Source organism: Rhagoletis pomonella, unplaced genomic scaffold (genome assembly GCF_013731165.1).
Source record: "Rhagoletis pomonella isolate Grant_MI unplaced genomic scaffold, Rhpom_1.0 Rhpom_scaffold_00005, whole genome shotgun sequence".
Classification (NCBI taxonomy): Eukaryota; Metazoa; Arthropoda; class Insecta; order Diptera; family Tephritidae; genus Rhagoletis; species Rhagoletis pomonella.
In genome coordinates this window covers 72,177,223-72,185,797 of record NW_023458559.1, presented here as the reverse complement: position 1 = coordinate 72,185,797, position 8,575 = coordinate 72,177,223, and the positions used below count along the sequence as shown (strand labels likewise).

Genomic DNA, 8,575 nt, shown 5'->3' with positions numbered 1-8,575 from the left:
ATTTTGCTTTGACAAGTGCATGTTCAACTTGGCTTTTTCTTGTACGTACATATACAGACATACATAAGTTTTATTTTTATTTTATTTAAAATTTTAGTGTTACAACTTTGACTTGGCTACTAACAACAGTATTAGAAGTATGATTGGTTGCAGCAAATTGCTGACAATTTTTTGTTAGCAATCTTTTTCATGTGGCTTTTGCTTGGTTGTGCGTTTGAAGATTTTTCTTTTTCGTTTTTTTTTTTTTTTTGAATTTTCCTTGTCTTATTAATATTGTATCATGTTTTGTGCGTTGTTCGTTGTTGACATTTGCGTTGTTTATTTGATGACTTTATTTGTGGCATATCGACATTATTACGAGATAAAGAAAAGTTGTTTTCTGTATAAGTTGAGATTGTACTTTTAAGGATGTCGTTTGTCACAGCTGTGTTGCTACCTGTAAGTAAAGCTTAGAACGGAAGTTTCCATGAATGAACAGTAAATCTTTAAATGTCGATATATTTGTATATATATGAAAATGTTCATATGTAAGATGATGACTGGGAAATGTAGTACAAGAATATTTAAAAGCAATCGACCTTAGCATGGTTTGTGGAACTCAAACCCATACCCCGGAAAAGAAAATAAATTGTGAGACATTTCATATAGTTTTTTAATTTCTCAACATAATTTTTGGATTGGAAGTTAAGTTAAATTAAAAATTGCCAATTCTATGGTATTTAAAAGGGCGACTATCTTTTAGAACTAGCAAGTTGTTTAACCTCCCTGACTGTTTTCGTTGGCTTTCAGGCCAAGTTATCACTTTTACGTTAATAACTTAAAAACTAAACTGGAAACTCTCTCGTACTCTAACAGGGCAATTCTGGCGAAGATAGTAGAAAGTAGAAGAAAGAAATACAATTGAAAGACAGTAGGCAAGATAGTTCTGGCGCGAAAGTCTTACAAAAGACTTCTTTGCCAACTTTCATGGTGAAAGCTCCTTTTACAGAAAGCACTTGTATATCATTTTGCTCGCGCTGCTCCAACAGTCGCAATGGCCTAGTGGGCAGTTTTAATTTAATTTTATTTTCATTTTAGATTTTATTTTATTTTTTTAATAAAATATTTTTTTTTATTTCATTTAATTTTTAACAGCCAGTTTCACCAGCAATTTAAATGGAAAATGTTTATTTTTTTCTGTCCATATAAAATTCAAAAAATTAAAATCATTTTTCACTTAAATTGCTTTCGTGAAATTGGCTGTAAGAGGTTAGGTTTTATTCTTTTTAATATATTTTTTCCTTTTTATTTTAATTTTTAGATTTTATTGTTTTTAAAAGAAATATATTTATTTTTTTCCTTTAATTTTTAGAAACTTATTATTTCCTTGTTTTTTTTTCATTTAATTATTAAATTTTATTGCTTTAAAAGGAAAAATACTTTTTTGAATTTCATTTAATTTTTGACAGCCGGTTTTTGATTTGATTGATTTTTTTATTTTCTGTCAATTTCGATATAAAATTTAAAAAAAGTAAAATAATTTTTCACTTAAATTGCTCTCGTGAAATTGGCCATAAGAGCTAACTTTTTATTCTTTTAAATTAATTTTTTCCTTTTTATTTCAATTTTAAGATTTTATAGTTTTAAAAAGAAACATATTTTTTATTTAATTTAATTTTTAGAAACGAAACATGCTTTTTTTATTTCATTTAACTAATAGAAACTTATATTTGTTTCCTCATTTTCAATTAAATTTTTTTCGGTATTTATTTATTTTTTAGATTTTATTGTTTTAAAAAGAAAAAAAAATTAATTTCATTAACTTTTTAAAAATTTATTTTATGATTCTTTCTGTTTTTAATTATAATTTTTTATATCTAATTTTCTTTTAATTTGTAGTTTCTTTTGTTTTAAAAGGAAACATATTTTTTTATTTCAATTAAATTTTTAGACACCTTATTGCAAAATAAGCAAACAGAAAAACGCTAAGACCTCATCGATAGCAGATCTTTCCATTAGTCTTTCGAAAGGCAGAAAATAGCTTTCTAAATAGTTACCACAATTGACAATTGTCTTACCAATCGCTTTTGTCTTTCGAAAGACCGAGGTGAGTTGAAAGGCAGTTGCCAGAATTGCCCTGTATGTAAGTAGTTTCGCGATTACTCACTACTCACCGTTTGGAGTAAGTACTGCCTTTAAGCTGAATGGACTTATCAGAGCTATGTGATCGATTTGTCTGAGAGACCGGCTTATGGTTATGTTTGTCTTTACAAATGACTGACCCGGCGATATGCTTGCGGAAGGATCGACACATCTATCAGCAAGTTCAGCCGCAACTACAAGGACCTGCTCACATTAATCTCTACCAGGAGAATCACCAAAAATTAGGTTTATCACTTGCACAAGCAAATAGGCTTTAAAACAAGGAAAGGTTAAGATTGAACCCAACCGGAAAGGAACTAAAAAATCCGCTGGAGCCATGAAATCTTAAGGTTTTGCCAGATAAATCTCACTATTTATGTGGTGCAGTTTAGCAAATCTGTTTCGGTCGGGAGGGACATGTTTGCCATTCCTATTGAATATCGGGCTTTGAGCCACAAAAAGCCGTCATAAAATTAAATATATACAAAAACTGAATTGTATATTTCAATCCTCCTAGTGGCACATATTTTTGGTCATTCAAAGCAATACAGAACTATTTAGTTATATGTATACCTGCTTCATTTAATTTGTAGTCACAATTTAAAGTTTTTAACCCCTTTTCCCCCTTCGGAGCGCCAGTTCGTACACCCATCATTGCTTTAAAGTATGCCCTGAAATTGAGGCTTCTGCGATACCCTACAGTTAAAACCAAATCCTGGTGCTTGAAGCAAAATAATAAGCCATAATATGTCACACTTAGTTCTGTTATGAAAATCACAGTTTTCCGCTCTGAAGTTTAATCTTTGGACGTGAAAAACTGTTAGATACATATTCATTGTGCGAGCTCACTCTCATTCGGCAGTAAAATTTCAATTCTTGACCTCTAAATAGGCAGTTAACTGCCGAAAGTGAGTGAACTTTTCACTGTGGAAATGGACCGTAGTGTGTAATGGGCGCAAATGAGGTTCGCTACTTAAGTCTTTTGTTCCTATGAGACTGATTGGTGTCTGCAGTGAACTGGGATAGTCATTTTTTTCTAACTAATTTATGACAATCAATTAAATTATAATAAATTTAAAGGAGAGTAAATCATACATAAATAACTCAAATGCTAGCGGAAAAACGGCAGGCAAATCTCTCATAATTATTTGCTTTACAATAATTTACATTGGCAGCCACAAATTACTCATAACCACAACAAATTCATCAGCTATGCACAACATGTTGCTCCAATTTGCTGTTGAAATTAAATCAATTGCAAAACAAATAAGAAATATACATACATAAATGCAACATAAACAAAGACGACAATGAATAAATAAATAAATGTGCAATGAATTAGTGAAATGAAAAAAAAAAAATTCAATGAATCAGCAGTCAAGTGAACAATGAATTATTGCTGCCAATTAACTGCGGCTCAGCGAACAAATACAAAGAGCAAATAACAATTGTATATGTATGTACATACATGTGCTACATTCGTATTTATCTGTGTGTATGTATAAGGCAGTGCAAACTGCTATGAGAGATGAATGCAAGGCGCCACTTGATTTGAAATTCAATTGGCGAAGTGACAGCTGTTGTCCGGCCAGCGAGCAATAAGCAGCAGCAGCAGCACTAGCAACAATAGTAGATAACAAATAAGTGTACTCCGAAGTAATTGTAGCAATAAAAATACAATAACAAAATTAAATATTAGAAAAACAAGACAACAACAGGAATGATGTTGCTATTTGCGGCAAAACCACACAGAAAACGGAAAATAGAAAATCGAAAAAGAAGCAACGACACTAACCGATGGCGCATTACAACAAATTCCAACAAATTACCAGATAAGTGTAACAAGTGCGGTAACTGGCAATCGACTGCAACACTATGTAGCAGCAGCTGTAGCATCCACAATAAGAAATAAAATTGCTCCCGCAAGCCAAGCGCTTCAACTGTTTGTGCAGCTTTGTAAGCTTGTAAAAAGTTGTATAGAAAAATATGTGCCTTACTTTTGCTGCTAATTAAAGCGCGCGCGTAAAGTGCAGGCCAGGAATTTTAATGAGGTGTGAGCGCCAACCAATGCCATTGCTAGCATAGCATTCTCTGTTTTTATTTAAGTGCGCGTATTTTTCCGGTTAAACGCGTCATCTAATAAATATCCAACAAAGCGTTGAATTAATAAATTGATAAATTGCTTATAAAAAATGCATAATTAATATGGAGCTAGTAATTGGATTGGAATATTTTCACAGCATTGTAAAAAAGTAATAATAACAACTACAATTAACAGTGACAATATCAACAGCAGCAACAATAAAAATATGAATTTTCCTTTGCATGAATCAACTGCCAACGTCAAAAGCAGCGAGTCACCACTTGCCAATGCTTTGTTTACTTCTTACCTTTGCTTGCATTTGCATCAACTAACCAACTTATAGTGCATACTTTCAGGCACTTGCGATGCTAAAGCGATAGAGTGTGGTGGTTTTGACTACAGCGCGCATGCATGCACAGATAAATGTACGCATGCGCAGATAAAAGTGTAGATAAATGTGATTTGGGGATTATGATAATGTTATGACTGCAGGGAGTGCTAATAACAGAAATATTTTATTGATAATGCCAAAAGTAATTACTACTTTTTTTATTATTTTAAGCAAATTAAATTGATAATTTTGTTAGCTAGAATTTTCCTTATAAATAAATAAAATTGGTGATGCCTTTTTTGTCAGGCTTCATTTCATGAAAATTTTACGTCCCACCGAATGGTAATTCATTTTTTTTTACCAATATTTTTTTCCTAACACAAATACATTTGGAAGCATCTGCCGAGGGGCAAACGTGGCAAACGGGGCAGAAGTGGCAGTGATCAGCAGTTGGTTGAATAATTACCGCTAGAAAAAGAGCTGAAACAAGGATAGTTGTCACCAGTCGTTGCTTGAGCTCATCTGCTCCTTTGCCAGACTACCAGGCCACTTGCTCACTTTGGATCAATTCAACTTTAGATCAATTCACAAGTAAATGTATGACCATGCCGGATCGATCTTAGGCTCAGTGCTTTTGAATGGTAAAAACGATTTTTCATTAGCTTTCATTGGTTCAATTCCAAGTTGTCCTGAACCTACACTGCAAGGATTTGTTATTTGTTATATGAGCCAAGACTAGATAATTTTACCAAATCACTATCTCTTTTGCAAAGTTCCGCCAGACATATGAAAACGTGTCCTTTTACAATATATTATGCTCGTGGGCGTCCTTGCTTTCATAGTCACTCACGGTTGGCGCGTTGAAGAATCCTTCCAGCGCGTCAATGTAGTCGTTGTCTTTTTAATGCCTTAACTATATGCACGTCAATGTAAAGCTATGCTTTTCAATTACCCACCGAGCACAATGTAGGTACATGTAAGCACCTGTTAGTAAGAGTTGTCCTTCGCTTGATCTCTAGGTGGACGTTTTTCCAAAACAAAGTGCTTCATTACTTGCAAATTATAACTGCCAATTATTACGTGCATGTTGATTTTGGGCCATATTATTTTTGTTCTCACATCATTTTGGTCGTGCAATCAAAAACGCCTCCTATCTCGCTATTCAGGTTTTGAGTATTTAATTGACTACTTTTCAATTTACTGATAGGCTTCTCAGCGAAAATTTCAACCTTTCAGCATCTCAGATAATTTGCGCTTATCTCTTTCTGCCTATCATGTTTCCCTTTTGAAAAGATTTGAAAAAGTGTTGTTGTGCAAACTACTTGTATCAAACACTCATCAAGCCAAACTTTTTCCAAATCACAGAAATCTCACAAAGTATTGTGCCGAGATCGAAAGTAAAAGGCTGTCAGCATTCTCCAAAGTTTCAAATTTTTATTTATATGGTTTTTGATTATAACATGACCAATATTAAAAAAAAAATTTATAAAAAATCTTGTGCATATTTATATAAAAAATCAACATGTGAACGCTTGTTGGAGTCACTGTTGATACATATACAGTACAACAAATCGGCGAATAAGCTCAGTAGTGTTTTATGTGCAAATGTATATTGGAATTTTCGCAAATTTATAAAATTTAGACTAAGAAATACATATGTTTCTATAAATTTACTCTTTCCCAGTCATCCATTACTAACACATCAGGAATTCAAATTTCTTGTTACATTATAGAAATATGAGCCTTCAATCCAGCATCAGCCAGACTGTACGAATAACGCTGATAGGCGATGATCAGAAAACAAAACTCGTAGGCATACTTATGTAAGTATATATTTTACCATATCCAAAATTTTGTCGATAATTTTTCACTTCAGTTGCTTATTCTAATCATTTCATCAGTTACTACATTGTCTTCTCATCGTAGCGATCTTTGATCGTCGATCGCCGTAATTTAGATCGATCGTGTTGGATCATTTTCGAGGGTGTAAATTGCAGCAAAATTGTTTATGCTGGTTAACGCAGAGGTATGCAGCTCCCAATTGTCCTGCTCTGCTGGTCACATTCTTTGTCATTGATGTCTTCGTTGACTACTACTAAAAGAAAATATTGCAAACGCTCGAGGGCGGCAAAGTGTTAACGCTGTTCGTGACAACAATCACTGGGGCCGCGGCTGCTGGAAATAAAGATTTCAAATGGGATTTTAAAACTGGTGTTGGTGGGCACGAAACCAATACTGCAAGTGAGCTAATGATTTAGCCAGCGGCGGTTAATTTAATGTTGATCCATCCATTGCACGAAAAAAGCGCAGTGTGAGTGAAGAGAATACCGCTTCAAATGTAGGTGGCATATTTCGAAGCTTACATAGAGTTTGGTTGAAAAACTTGGCTCACATTCGCTATATTAGTAAGAGGAGAATGAAAACGTGGCGTTAATGGAAGAATATTACGATGCATGCAGCGAGATGTGGGTGGCGATAAAAGCAGCAGCGTTACATATTTGAGGCGTTTTATTGAAATTCAATGACTTTTTGCGCTTACCGCTGTTCTCGTTAAGTATTTAGATTGCGGTAGCATGAACTGAGTTTTTATGTGCAGCGCTGTATTTTTGGCAAATTATTTGGCATGAGAAAATTTTTAAAACTTGAAATTTACTTTACATTTGTAAAGCTGAAAGTGCTGATGTAAATTACTATCGCAGTATTCTGCATTTGTTCATTCAACAGCAACCGATGTAAAATAAAAACTATTTTACAAATATATTGTCCTTGATTTTTGGAATTTTTTTACGATGCCAGTCGTTTTCTTCGATACGGCGCACGGGTATGTCCGTGTTTGTCCGATTTGTTTATATAGAGAAAACGAGCAACACCTTCTACAAAAAAAAATGTAGCTGCCGATTTCACGAAGGCAATTTAAGTGAACAATTATTGTTTTTCTGTCAGTTTCCATGTTAAATTCAAATAAGAAAATAATTTTTCACAAAAATTTCTTTCGTGAAACTGACTATAAGAAATCATAATTAATAAATCATTATCAGCATTAAAACCCTGTACAGATCGCATCACATCAAGTCATACCACACCCAATTGCATCACCTTGGTATCAAAACAAACGATTGACGCCATCAAATCAAATACCCAGACATCTTCCGGTTATAAAACCTATCGATTTACTTGACTTTTTAACAAATCGCATCATCGCATAACATCAACTGATAAGGCTTTACATAAAGTCATGCCAGCAACCGATATGATGTGACGTCATGTGAGAAAATATTACTTCGCATCATAAATTATTTTAACAAGGCATCTCTCATGCACCCTGTAGTGTGAAGTACTGAGGTGACCTCATTATATACCACTCTGAATCAATATTCCTTCGTTAATTTTTTTATAAAAAATAACAATCATCATAAGTTGCTGAATATTATGAAATAACAGTTACTTAAAGGCTTTACATACGCCAACACCACCTCATCGCTTTCAGCCAAACGCTCATTAGAGATTTTTGAGCAATTTAGGAAGGTTTGCTCCAAAAAAAATTAAAAACTGGCGGAACGCGGTAAATAATGAATGGCAAGAAATAAAGCAAATCGCGAAACAAAGAAGCAATAACATCAACCGCACAGACACAACAATCAAGCGAAATCGAATGAAAATGAAAAATGTTGGTGAAGGCAGCCGAGTGGTAAATAGTTTTGGCACGATTTGTTCTAATTCCCACGTTTCAAGTGCATGAAAAACTAAAGTCGACAGCCACAAACCACGGGGTGCAGAGAAAGAGTGAGAGTAAGATAATGCGCGGCATGCCGGGCGAGCAGTCAGCTAAAAATATTGAAGTCGATCGTTTGATGCCACTGGTCGCTGGCTAGCCATCGATCGATCTTCGCACACCGACTACAGGCAGAGTCAAGAGACTTATGGCGCATCAAATGAGCTGCTGCTGATGGCTAGGTGTTGATAGCACCTAAGTCATCACTAACACCAACACCAGTACCAACGCTATTTGAGCGGCACTCAAAGCTCGCGAAGAATAAGTA

General features: G+C 34.2%; 1 long non-coding RNA gene across 1 annotated transcript in view; it reads right to left on the bottom strand.

Annotated features, from left to right (window-relative positions):
- Nucleotides 1-237: 237 nt before the first annotated feature.
- Nucleotides 238-8,575, bottom strand: part of LOC118739476 — a 45,114-nt gene continuing 36,776 nt past the window's right edge. The window contains exon 5 of the long non-coding RNA XR_004993017.1: nt 238-448. This is a non-coding gene — a long non-coding RNA (uncharacterized LOC118739476). The remainder of the gene's footprint in view (nt 449-8,575) is intronic.